This window comes from Oncorhynchus kisutch, linkage group LG30, assembly GCF_002021735.2.
Source record: "Oncorhynchus kisutch isolate 150728-3 linkage group LG30, Okis_V2, whole genome shotgun sequence".
Lineage (NCBI taxonomy): Eukaryota > Metazoa > Chordata > Actinopteri > Salmoniformes > Salmonidae > Oncorhynchus > Oncorhynchus kisutch.
The window spans coordinates 47,806,323-47,818,653 of record NC_034203.2 but is presented as its reverse complement, the minus strand read 5'-3'; the positions used below and the strand labels follow the sequence as shown (position 1 = coordinate 47,818,653).

Below are 12,331 nucleotides of genomic sequence, written 5' to 3'. Positions count from 1 at the left end.
GGAGGCCACGGAAGGAGAGTTGTATGGCATTGAAGCTTGCCTGGAGGGTTGTTAACACAGTGTCCAGAGAAGGGCCGGAAGTATACAGAATGGTGTCGTCTGCGTAGAGGTGGATCAGGGACTCACCAGCAGCAAGAGCGACCTCATTGATGTATACAGAGAAGAGAGTCGGTCCAAGAATTGAACCCTGTGGCACCCCCATAGAGACTGCCAGAGGTCCGGACAGCAGACCCTCCGATTTGACACACTGAACTCTATCAGAGAAGTAGTTGGTGAACCAGGCGAGGCAATCATTTGAGAAACCAAGGCTGTCGAGTCTGCCGATGAGGATATGGTGATTGACAGAGTCGAAAGCCTTGGCCAGATCAATGAATACGGCTGCACAGTAATGTTTCTTATCGATGGCGGTTAAGATATCGTTTAGGACCTTGAGCGTGGCTGAGGTGCACCCATGACCAGCTCTGAAACCAGATTGCATAGCAGAGAAGGTATGGTGAGATTCGAAATGGTCGGTAATCTGTTTGTTGACTTGGCTTTCGAAGACCTTAGAAAGGCACGGTAGGATAGATATAGGTCTGTAGCAGTTTGGGTCAAGAGTGTCCCCCCCTTTGAAGAGGGGGATGACCGCAGCTGCTTTCCAATCTTTGGGAATCTCAGACGACACGAAAGAGAGGTTGAACAGGCTAGTAATAGGGGTGGCAACAATTTCGGCAGATAATTTTAGAAAGAAAGGGTCCAGATTGTCTAGCCCGGCTGATTTGTAGGGGTCCAGATTTTGCAGCTCTTTCAGAACATCAGCTGAATGGATTTGGGAGAAGGAGAAATGGGGAAGGCTTGGGCGAGTTGCTGTTGGGGGTGCAGTGCTGTTGTCCGGGGTAGGAGTAGCCAGGTGGAAAGCATGGCCAGCCGTAGAAAAATGCTTATTGAAATTCTCAATTATGGTGGATTTATCAGTGGTGACAGTGTTTCCTATCTTCAGTGCAGTGGGCAGCTGGGAGGAGGTGTTCTTATTCTCCATGGACTTTACAGTGTCCCAGAACTTTTTTGAGTTAGTGTTGCAGGAAGCAAATTTCTGCTTGAAAAAGCTAGCCTTGGCTTTTCTAACTGCCTGTGTATAATGATTTCTAGCTTCCCTGAACAGCTGCATATCACGGGGGCTGTTCGATGCTAATGCAGAACGCCATAGGATGTTTTTGTGTTGGTTAAGGGCAGTCAGGTCTGGGGAGAACCAAGGGCTATATCTGTTCCTGGTTCTAAATTTCTTGAATGGGGCATGTTTATTTAGGATGGTTAGGAAGGCATTTTTAAAAAATATCCAGGCATCCTCTACTGACGGGATGAGATCAATATCCTTCCAGGATACCCCGGCCAGGTCGATTAGAAAGGCCTGCTCGCAGAAGTGTTTCAGGGAGCGTTTTACAGTGATGAGTGGCGGTCGTTTGACCGCTGACCCATTACGGATGCAGGCAATGAGGCAGTGATCGCTGAGATCTTGGTTGAAGACAGCAGAGGTGTATTTAGAGGGGAAGTTGGTTAGGATGATATCTATGAGGGTGCCCGTGTTTAAGGTTTTGGGGAGGTACCTGGTAGGTTCATTGATAATTTGTGTGAGATTGAGGGCATCAAGTTTAGATTGTAGGATGGCTGGGGTGTTAAGCATGTTCCAGTTTAGGTCGCCTAGCAGCACGAACTCTGAAGATAGATGGGGGGCAATCAGTTCACATATGGTGTCCAGAGCACAGCTGGGGGCAGAGGGTGGTCTATAGCAGGCGGCAACGGTGAGAGACTTGTTTTTAGAGAGGTGGATTTTTAAAAGTAGAAGTTCAAATTGTTTGGGTACAGACCTGGATAGTAGGACAGAACTCTGCAGGCTATCTTTGCAGTAGATTGCAACACCGCCCCCTTTGGCAGTTCTATCTTGTCTGAAAATGTTGTAGTTTGGAATTAAAATGTCTGAGTTTTTGGTGGTCTTCCTAAGCCAGGATTCAGACACAGCTAGAACATCCGGGTTGGCAGAGTGTGCTAAAGCAGTGAATAGAACAAACTTAGGGAGGAGGCTTCTAATGTTAACATGCATGAAACCAAGGCTATTACGGTTACAGAAGTCGTCAAAAGAGAGCGCCTGGGGAATAGGAGTGGAGCTAGGCACTGCAGGGCCTGGATTCACCTCTACATCGCCAGAGGAACATAGGAGGAGTAGAATAAGGGTACGGCTAAAAGCTATGAGAATTGGTCGTCTAGAACGTCTGGAACATAGAGTAAAAGGAGGTTTCTGGGGGCGATAAAATAGCATCAAGGTATAATGTACAGACAAATGTATGGTAGGATGTGAATACAGTGGAGGTAAACCTAGGTATTGAGTGATGAAGAGAGAGATATTGTCTCTAGAAACATCGTTGAAACCAGGAGATGTCATTGCATGTGTGGGTGGTGGAACTAATAGGTTGGATAAGGTATAGTGAGCAGGACTAGAGGCTCTACAGTGAAATAAGCCAATAAACACTAACCAGAACAGAAATGGACAAGACATATTGACATTAAGGAGAGGCATGCTTAGTCGAGTGATCAAAAGGGTCCGGTGAGTGGAGAGGTTGGTTGGTGATTTAGACAGCTAGCCAGGGCATCGGTAGCAAGCTAGCATAGGATGGAGGTCTGTTAGCCACCCCTTACGTTCCGTCAGTAGATTAGTGGGGTTCCGTGTGGTAGAGGGGATCAATCCAAATCACACAACAACAACAAAAATAAAAACAATAGATATAGTTATAGAGGCCCAAGAAGAAAACATAATAATAATAATATTAAAAAAAATAAAAGAAAAAATATATATATATAAAAAAAATTTTGTCCGATTGTCTATTCAGATAGCAGCCGGTAAGACAGCTAACGGTTAGCAGGCCGCAGATGGGCGTTCAGGTAACGTCGCGACGGAGGAGCCAGCCAAATAACTCCTTCGGGTAGATAACGTCGGCAGTCCAGTTGTGAAGGCCCGGTGGGGCTCCGCGAAAGCAGTAAAACGGGTCCGGATAGGTGACTGCAGCCCAGGTGTGATTGATGGAACTCAGGAGTGATTGACGGAGCTTGCTAGCTCCGGAATAATTGATGTTTGCTCCGGAATCGACGAAGACCGATAGTCACACGGATAGCAGCTAGCTAGCTGTGAGATCCGGGTATGAATGTCCAGAGAGCAGTCGAAATCCAGGGACATGGAGAGAAAAATTGGTCCGGTATGTTCCGTTCCGAGCCGCGCTGCGCCGTACAGAACTGGCGATAGATTTTCGAGCTAAAGGATAGCTGATGACCACAAACCGTGGTTAGCTGGATACTAACGATTTGCCAGTAAAGGAGCTAACTAGCTTCTGAACTAGCTTCTGGATTAGCTTCTGGCTAGTTTCAGGCTAGCTTCTTGGAGTTTCTGGCTAGCTTCTTGGAGGATTACAGATCTGAGGTAAATAATACTTTTTTATAAATATACATTGGTGAGGCGGGTTGCAGGAGAGTGTTTTGAAGATGAGTTGATGGAAAATAAAAATAAAATGTATGTGAAAAAGTTGTAAATATATATATATACAGGACACGACAAGACGAGGACAAAAGACGTCTGAACTGCTATGCCACCTTGGTGATCAGTTTGCCAGTTGGGACACAGTGTGGACAGAATGGCTGTAATAGATACTAGGTTGCCAGTTGGGACACAGTGTGGACAGAATGGCTGTAATAGATACTAGGTTGGCAGTTGGGACACAGTGTGGACAGAATGGCTGTAATAGATACTAGGTTGGCAGTTGGGACACAGTGTGGACAGAATGGCTGTAATAGATACTAGGTTGGCAGTTGGGACAGTGTGGACAGAATGGCTGTAATAGATACTAGGTTGCCAGTTGGGACACAGTGTGGACAGAATGGCTGTAATAGATACTAGCTTGCCAGTTGGGACACAGTGTGGACAGAATGGCTGTAATAGATACTAGGTTGCCAGTTGGGACACAGTGTTGACAGAATGGCTGTAATAGATACTAGCTTGCCAGTTGGGACACAGTGTGGACAGAATGGCTGTAATAGATACTAGGTTGCCAGTTGGGACACAGTGTTGACAGAATGGCTGTAATAGATACTAGCTTGCCAGTTGGGACACAGTGTGGACAGAATGGCTGTAATAGATACTAGGTTGGCAGTTGGGACACAGTGTGGACAGAATGGCTGTAATAGATACTAGGTTGGCAGTTGGGACACAGTGTGGACAGAATGGCTGTAATAGATACTAGGTTGGCAGTTGGGACAGTGTGGACAGAATGGCTGTAATAGATACTAGGTTGCCAGTTGGGACACAGTGTGGACAGAATGGCTGTAATAGATACTAGCTTGCCAGTTGGGACACAGTGTGGACAGAATGGCTGTAATAGATACTAGGTTGCCAGTTGGGACACAGTGTTGACAGAATGGCTGTAATAGATACTAGCTTGCCAGTTGGGACACAGTGTGGACAGAATGGCTGTAATAGATACTAGGTTGCCAGTTGGGACACAGTGTTGACAGAATGGCTGTAATAGATACTAGCTTGCCAGTTGGGACACAGTGTGGACAGAATGGCTGTAATAGATACTAGGTTGCCAGTTGGGACACAGTGTGGACAGAATGGCTGTAATAGATACTAGGTTGCCAGTTGGGACACAGTGTGGACAGAATGGCTGTAATAGATACTAGGTTGCCAGTTGGGACACAGTGTGGACAGAATGGCTGTAATAGATACTAGGTTGCCAGTTGGGACACAGTGTGGACATAACATGACTGAGGCTGTCTTTACACTGACAAAATAAAGTAAGATAAGCCAAAGAGAAAGTGGTTTCAAACTATATGATACATGGTAACCTACCGTGGTAATATGGCCCAAGGATGACTTGCAGTGCGTGTACAAACACACAGTAGAGATATTTGGGTTGAACACGCAGCAGACAGGAGTATGCTGATCTCAACAGGCCTGGTATTATTAGACATCTATGCAGGTCAGCAATCTAGAGGGGTTTTGTCTCTGGTTGAAGTGTCACAGACATTTCATCTAAGATTAGACTCCATCTTTCCGTCTTATAAAGAGCCTTTTGGTAGGCAATAGGTTCATTTGGTCCAGATAGTCCCACACAAATCTTACAGATTAACAGATCTTTAAAATGCCTGGAAAAGTGGTATACCATTTTAAAAATCCCATCAACATCATGCTATAGCTAGACCTAGCAGGAATCCATCAACATCATGCTATAGCTAGACCTAGCAGGAATCCATCAACATCATGCTATAGCTAGACCTAGCAGGAATCCATCAACATCATGCTATAGCTAGACCTAGCAGGAATCCATCAACATCATGCTATAGCTAGACCTAGCAGGAATCCATCAACAACATGCTATAGCTAGACCTAGTAGGAATCCATCAACATCATGCTATAGCTAGACCTAGTGGGAATCCATCAACATCATGCTATAGCTAGACCTAGCAGGAATCCATCAACATCATGCTATAGCTAGACCTAGCAGGAATCCATCAACATCATGCTATAGCTAGACCTAGTAGGAATCCATCAACATCATGCTATAGCTAGCCCTAGTAGGAATCCATCAACATCATGCTATAGCTAGCCCTAGTAGGAATCCATCAACATCATGCTATAGCTAGCCCTAGTAGGAATCCATCAACATCATGCTATAGCTAGCCCTAGTAGGAATCCATCAACATCATGCTATAGCTAGCCCTAGTAGGAATCCATCAACATCATGCTATAGCTAGCCCTAGTAGGAATCCATCAACATCATGCTATAGCTAGCCCTAGCAGGAATCCATCAACATCATGCTATAGCTAGACCTAGTAGGAATCCATCAACATCATGCTATAGCTAGACCTAGCAGGAATCCATCAACATCATGCTATAGCTAGACCTAGCAGGAATCCATCAACATCATGCTATAGCTAGACCTAGCAGGAATCCATCAACATCATGCTATAGCTAGCCCTAGTAGGAATCCATCAACATCATGCTATAGCTAGCCCTAGTAGGAATCCATCAACATCATGCTATAGCTAGACCTAGTAGGAATCCATCAACATCATGCTATAGCTAGCCCTAGCAGAAATCCATCAACATCATGCTATAGCTAGACCTAGTAGGAATCCATCAACATCATGCTATAGCTAGACCTAGCAGGAATCCATCAACATCATGCTATAGCTAGACCTAGCAGGAATCCATCAACATCATGCTATAGCTAGACCTAGCAGGAATCCATCAACATCATGCTATAGCTAGACCTAGTAGGAATCCATCAACATCATGCTATAGCTAGACCTAGCAGGAATCCATCAACATCATGCTATAGCTAGACCTAGTAGGAATCCATCAACATCATGCTATAGCTAGACCTAGCAGGAATCCATCAACATCATGCTATAGCTAGACCTAGTAGGAATCCATCAACATCATGCTATAGCTAGACCTAGCAGGAATCCATCAACATCATGCTATAGCTAGACCTAGCAGGAATCCATCAACAACATGCTATAGCTAGACCTAGCAGGAATCCATCAACATCATGCTATAGCTAGACCTAGTAGGAATCCATCAACATCATGCTATAGCTAGACCTAGCAGGAATCCATCAACATCATGCTATAGCTAGACCTAGTAGGAATCCATCAACATCATGCTATAGCTAGACCTAGCAGGAATCCATCAACATCATGCTATAGCTAGACCTAGTAGGAATCCATCAACATCATGCTATAGCTAGACCTAGCAGGAATCCATCAACATCATGCTATAGCTAGACCTAGCAGGAATCCATCAACATCATGCTATAGCTAGCCCTAGTAGGAATCCATCAACATCATGCTATAGCTAGACCTAGTGGGAATCCATCAACATCATGCTATAGCTAGACCTAGCAGGAATCCATCAACATCATGCTATAGCTAGCCCTAGTAGGAATCCATCAACATCATGCTATAGCTAGACCTAGTGGGAATCCATCAACATCATGCTATAGCTAGACCTAGCAGGAATCCATCAACATCATGCTATAGCTAGACCTAGCAGGAATCCATCAACAACATGCTATAGCTAGACCTAGCAGGAATCCATCAACATCATGCTATAGCTAGACCTAGCAGGAATCCATCAACAACATGCTATAGCTAGACCTAGCAGGAATCCATCAACATCATGCTATAGCTAGACCTAGTAGGAATCCATCAACATCATGCTATAGCTAGACCTAGTAGGAATCTTAAGCAAGAAAGAAAATGTGTAAGCTGTGGAACATCCCCCTACTGTATTTTACTGTGTGGGTTGTAGTGTACAAAACATTAGGAACACCTGCTCTTTCCATGACAGACGAACCAGGCGAATGATATTTAGTTATTTTTTCCCCAACTTTATTTAACCAGGTCGGCCAGTTGAGAACAAGTTCTCATTTACAACTGCGACCTGGCCAAGATAAAGCAGCGCAACCCAAAGGTCATCCAGCCAACTTGACACAACTGTGGGAAGCATTGAAGTCAACATGGGCCAGCATCCCTGTGGACACCTTGCAGAGTCCTTGCACAGATTAATTGAGGCTGTTCTGAGGGCAAAAGGGGATGCAATAAATATTAGGAAAGTGAATATTACTAAATATTACTAAACTTAATATTAGGAAAGTGTTACTAATGTTTTGTACACACACACACACACACACACACACACACACACACACACACACACACAGGGGGTATTGTTTGTTGCTGGTGATGTATAGGCCTATACCTCTCAGGCTTCAGGTGGGGTCAAGTTACACAGAGACCAGCTTTTTCCTCTCTGGCTTCCATTGGAGGTCAGGTTACAGAGAGACCAGCCTATGCCTCTCCGGCTTCCATTGGAGGTCAGGTTACAGAGAGACCAGCCTATACCTCTCTGGCTTCCATTGGGGGTCAGGTTACAGAGAGACCAGCCTATACCTCTCTGGCTTCCATTGGGGGTCAGGTTACAGAGAGACCAGCCTATACCTCTCTGGCTTCCATTGGAGGTCAGGTTACACAGAGACCAGCCTATACCTCTACGGCTTCCATTGGAGGTCAGGTTACAGAGAGACCAGCCTATACCTCTCCGGCTTCCATTGGAGGTCAGGTTACAGAGAGACCAGCCTATACCTCTCTGGCTTCCATTGGAGGTCAGGTTACAGAGAGACCAGCCTATACCTCTACGGCTTCCATTGGAGGTCAGGTTACAGAGAGACCAGCCTATACCTCTCTGGCTTCCATTGGAGGTCAGGTTACAGAGAGACCAGCCTATACCTCTCTGGCTTCCATTGGGGGTCAGGTTACACAGAGACCAGCCTATACCTCTCTGGCTTCCATTGGAGGTCAGGTTACAAAGAGACCAGCCTATACCTCTCTGGCTTCCATTGGGGGTCAGGTTACACAGAGACCAGCCTATACCTCTCTGGCTTCCATTGGGGGTCAGGTTACACAGAGACCAGCCTATACCTCTCCGGCTTCCATTGGAGGTCAGGTTACACAGAGACCAGCATATACTTCTCAGGCTTCAGGTGGGGGTCAGGTTACACAGAGACCAGCCTATACCTCTCCAGCTTCTATTGGGGGTCAGGTTACAGAGAGACCAGCCTATACCTCTCCGGCTTCCATTGGGGGTCAGGTTACAGAAAGAGACCAGCAAGGCCACATGGCATCCATTAGCCCCATACCTATCACCCAATCTATCACTAGTAACCTAGCCTGTTCTCAGATCTGTTTGTATTGTATAGCAGCCAACTCCTATCGTGGATTAAAAATAATAATACGAAGATCTGGGACCAGGCTAAACTATCAGTCTGTCTTCATAACTAGCACAGAAGAGAGACTGTCAAACAGGCCAGTCCGTCTAAATAACTAGCACAGCAGAGAGACTGTGAACCAGACTGGTCTGTCTTCATAACTAGCACAGCAGAGAGACTGTCAACCAGGCTAGTCTGTCTAAATAACTAGCACAGCAGAGAGACTGTCAACCAGGCTAGTCTGTCTTGAGAACTAGCACAGCAGAGAGACTGTCAACCAGACTAGTCTGTCTTGATAACTAGCACAGCAGAGAGACGGTCAACCGGGCTAGTCTGTCTTGATAACTAGCACAGCAGAGAGACGGTCAACCCGGCTAGTCTGTCTTGATAACTAGCACAGCAGAGAGACTGTCAACCGGGCTAGTCTGTCTTGATAACTAGCACAGCAGAGAGACTGTCAACCAGGCTAGTCTGCCTTGATAACTAGCACAGCAGAGAGACTGTCAACAAGACTAGTCTGTCTTGATAACTAGCACAGCAGAGACTGTGAACCAGACTAGTCTGTCTTGATAACTAGCACAGCAGAGAGACTGTCAACAAGACTAGTCTGTCTTGATAACTAGCACAGCAGAGACTGTGAACCAGACTAGTCTGTCTTGATAACTAGCACAGCAGAGAGACTGTCAGTCATGAACAGGAACTGCCATGTTTTTATGGGATTATCTGTTATTCTCAACTAACCAGTTTCACAGCCCCAGAGAGACAGGCGGAACAACAAGGTCTCTATCCATTGAAGCGTCCCAAATGGCTCCCTTTTCCCTATATAGTGCCCTTGGGCTGTGGTCAAAAGGGTGCCATTTGGGAGGAATACCACGTAACCTCTTGCTCCTGACATATGCATCTGATCAGTTATGACTGAGACTATCATCACAACACCACACAATATGACCTTAAATTCAGACCCCCCTACATGTGCAGCTGATTTCTGTGGTGTGCAGCAAAGCCACAAATATCGACATCCACATCCAGCCGGGTAGGCCTTACTCTGTGGTTACTTAATCTCCAGCTTTTACAGTTTCGCTGCTGTGCCGATGACACATTTCAAAGACTGTTTAGTGGTAGCTTGTGTTGTGATGAATTTCTACAATTGACACAGTTGTCTCACTTCATAATAAACAAGAGGATATGTTTGTAAACACAGCCAGGGGAATCCATTGTCTCGTTCAAAATGTGATGGCTGGGTGGTTTTAGGAATAAGACTCCTTAGTAATTCATCGTAAGTGATACTGCCAGTTGGATAACAGCAACAAAACAAAAAAAAAGGCTTTCGTTTTGGGTTTGTTTGGTTTATGGAGTGGCAAGGGGCAAAGATCCTGGGAGAACATCAGTACGTAGCGAGCAAGAATATACTCCGAACACAGACAGCAACTAAACAAGTACCTAGCAAGAATATACTCCGAACACAGACTGCAACTAAACAAGTACCTAGCAAGAATATACTCCGAACACAGACAGCAACTAAACAAGTACCTAGCAAGAATATACTCCAAACACAGACAGCAACTAAACAAGTACCTAGCAAGAATATACTCCGAACACAGACAGCAACTAAACAAGTACCTAGCAAGAATATACTCCAAACACAGACAGCAACTAAACAAGTACCTAGCAAGAATATACTCCGAACACAGACAGCAACTAAACAAGTACCTAGCAAGAATATACTCCGAACACAGACAGCAACTAAACAAGTACCTAGCAAGAATATACTCCAAACACAGACAGCAACTAAACAAGTACCTAGCAAGAATATACTCCGAACACAGACAGGAACTAAACAAGTGCCTAGCCATGTAAAGTCAACGTACTAGTACTACTAGCTCGTTAAGTTAGTCATATGGCAAAGTTATGCTTGCAATACAGCCATTGACAAGATCAATGCAAAGATAGATAGGTTGGCTTGATTTTCAGTAGAGTCGATCTAGCCAGGTATCTGGAAAACTTACGCCTGACCTACTGTAAAAATATTTGGTTAGCTAATCGAGTTAGGCCCAAGCTCGCTAACTAGTTATAGGCTGCCTGGATAGGTAGCTGACTGTTAGCCTAGCTAGTGTGAACAGGGTTTTGTGTGATGTGTGTATCTGTTTAGGTTGGTCGACGAACCAAACTAGTTGACGTTATTCATTTTTTACATTGTACGTGACGTTGATGTTTTTACACAGCTTGAACACATTAATCACGGGGGATTAGTTAGCTAGGCCTGAAACATTTACCTGTTGTCCTAGCTTGCTACACATCGATATGCTAGCTAACATTAGCTAGTTATCTTCCTGGCGTTGTCGTCGTAGTTGACAATCGATTATAAAATATAACATTTGCATTATAAAGCGAACACAAGTTAGCGAGATGGCATATTTAGCTAACATATTTAGTTGCGGTTTTGGATAGCACGCTAAATGGTGTCGCAGCTAGTCGCCTAGCTAACGTTAGCTAGAGCAGGCAGATTCACCGGTGTCGGCTAGCTGTAGGCTTTTACCTCAACCAATTACCTAACGTGGTTAATGCCAGGTGATATCTGGTGAGTTAGATAATCAATCAAAATGCACCTATTGTAATATGTACATTTAGCTAGCTTTGCTAACCAGCTAATTTGCCTAACTACCTACGGTATCACAGGAAGTTACTGTACCTAGCTAGCTTTGCTAAACGTTAGTTGATTTGTTGCTAACTGGCAGTTGATTTGTTGCTATGGCCTAGCGATGGAACTTCACTACGATATATTGTCGTTGGTTTAAAAAAACATTAAAAGTTGTAAATACAAAAGTAGAGTTGATAACGTTATAGCTATACGTTTACAAATGAACAAAAAACAATCCGTTTGTTGACATTTCCCGAATAATAAATATAATACGACAACAAAAAAACAGGGCAACTCCTTAATCCGTAACTGTTACTGTCGAGATTGATGCACATTTCTTTCAATTCATGTTTCACTAATCTATTGGTCAAAAACAAACACACAATGAACGAAGGGAGGGAAAGCGTGTACCTTCTCCGGTTGGTTTAAGACACGGTAATTCCAACCTCATTGTGTTTAATGTAATTTTCTTCATTCCATGTTCCTCCTCTCTCTCTCTCTCTCTCTCTCTCCTGTGGCTGTTGTCTCTGTAAACTCAACCTCGCCAGTCAGGTAACGAACGAGCGTAACATTTTTCTTTCTGCCGCTGCGCTGTTCCCTGCTACAGATAAGTTGTTAAACTAGCGTAACTTGGTTTGGAGAATAGCTAGTCACAGGCCGTGTTCGAGAGCATCAAAACGACTGACTGGTCTTCAAATCAAATTGGATTTGTCTGATGCGCCGAATACAACAGGTGTAGGTAGACCTTACAGTGAAATGCTGACTTACAAATCCTTAATAAAAAATGCCGTTGAGAAAAACATGCGTTAAGTAAAAAAATAGATAAGTAAAAAACAAATCATTAAAGAGCTGCAGTAAAATAACAGTAGTGAGGCTATATACCGGTACAGAGTCAATGTG

General features: G+C 44.4%; 1 protein-coding gene across 7 annotated transcripts in view; it reads right to left on the bottom strand.

Moving 5' to 3' along the window:
* The window catches only part of LOC109882229 (casein kinase I), a 79,136-nt gene extending 67,017 nt beyond the window's left edge, over positions 1-12,119 (bottom strand). For 2 of the 7 annotated variants that reach the window (XM_031810968.1, XM_031810971.1), the window contains exon 1: positions 11,843-12,113. The gene's annotated coding sequence lies outside the window, so the exon portion shown is untranslated. Of the gene's footprint in view, positions 1-11,842 lie in introns of all 7 variants that reach the window. The other 5 variants (XM_031810966.1, XM_031810965.1, XM_031810964.1 and 2 more) reach the window with 5 other exon arrangements.
* Between the last annotated feature and the right edge of the window lie 212 nt (positions 12,120-12,331).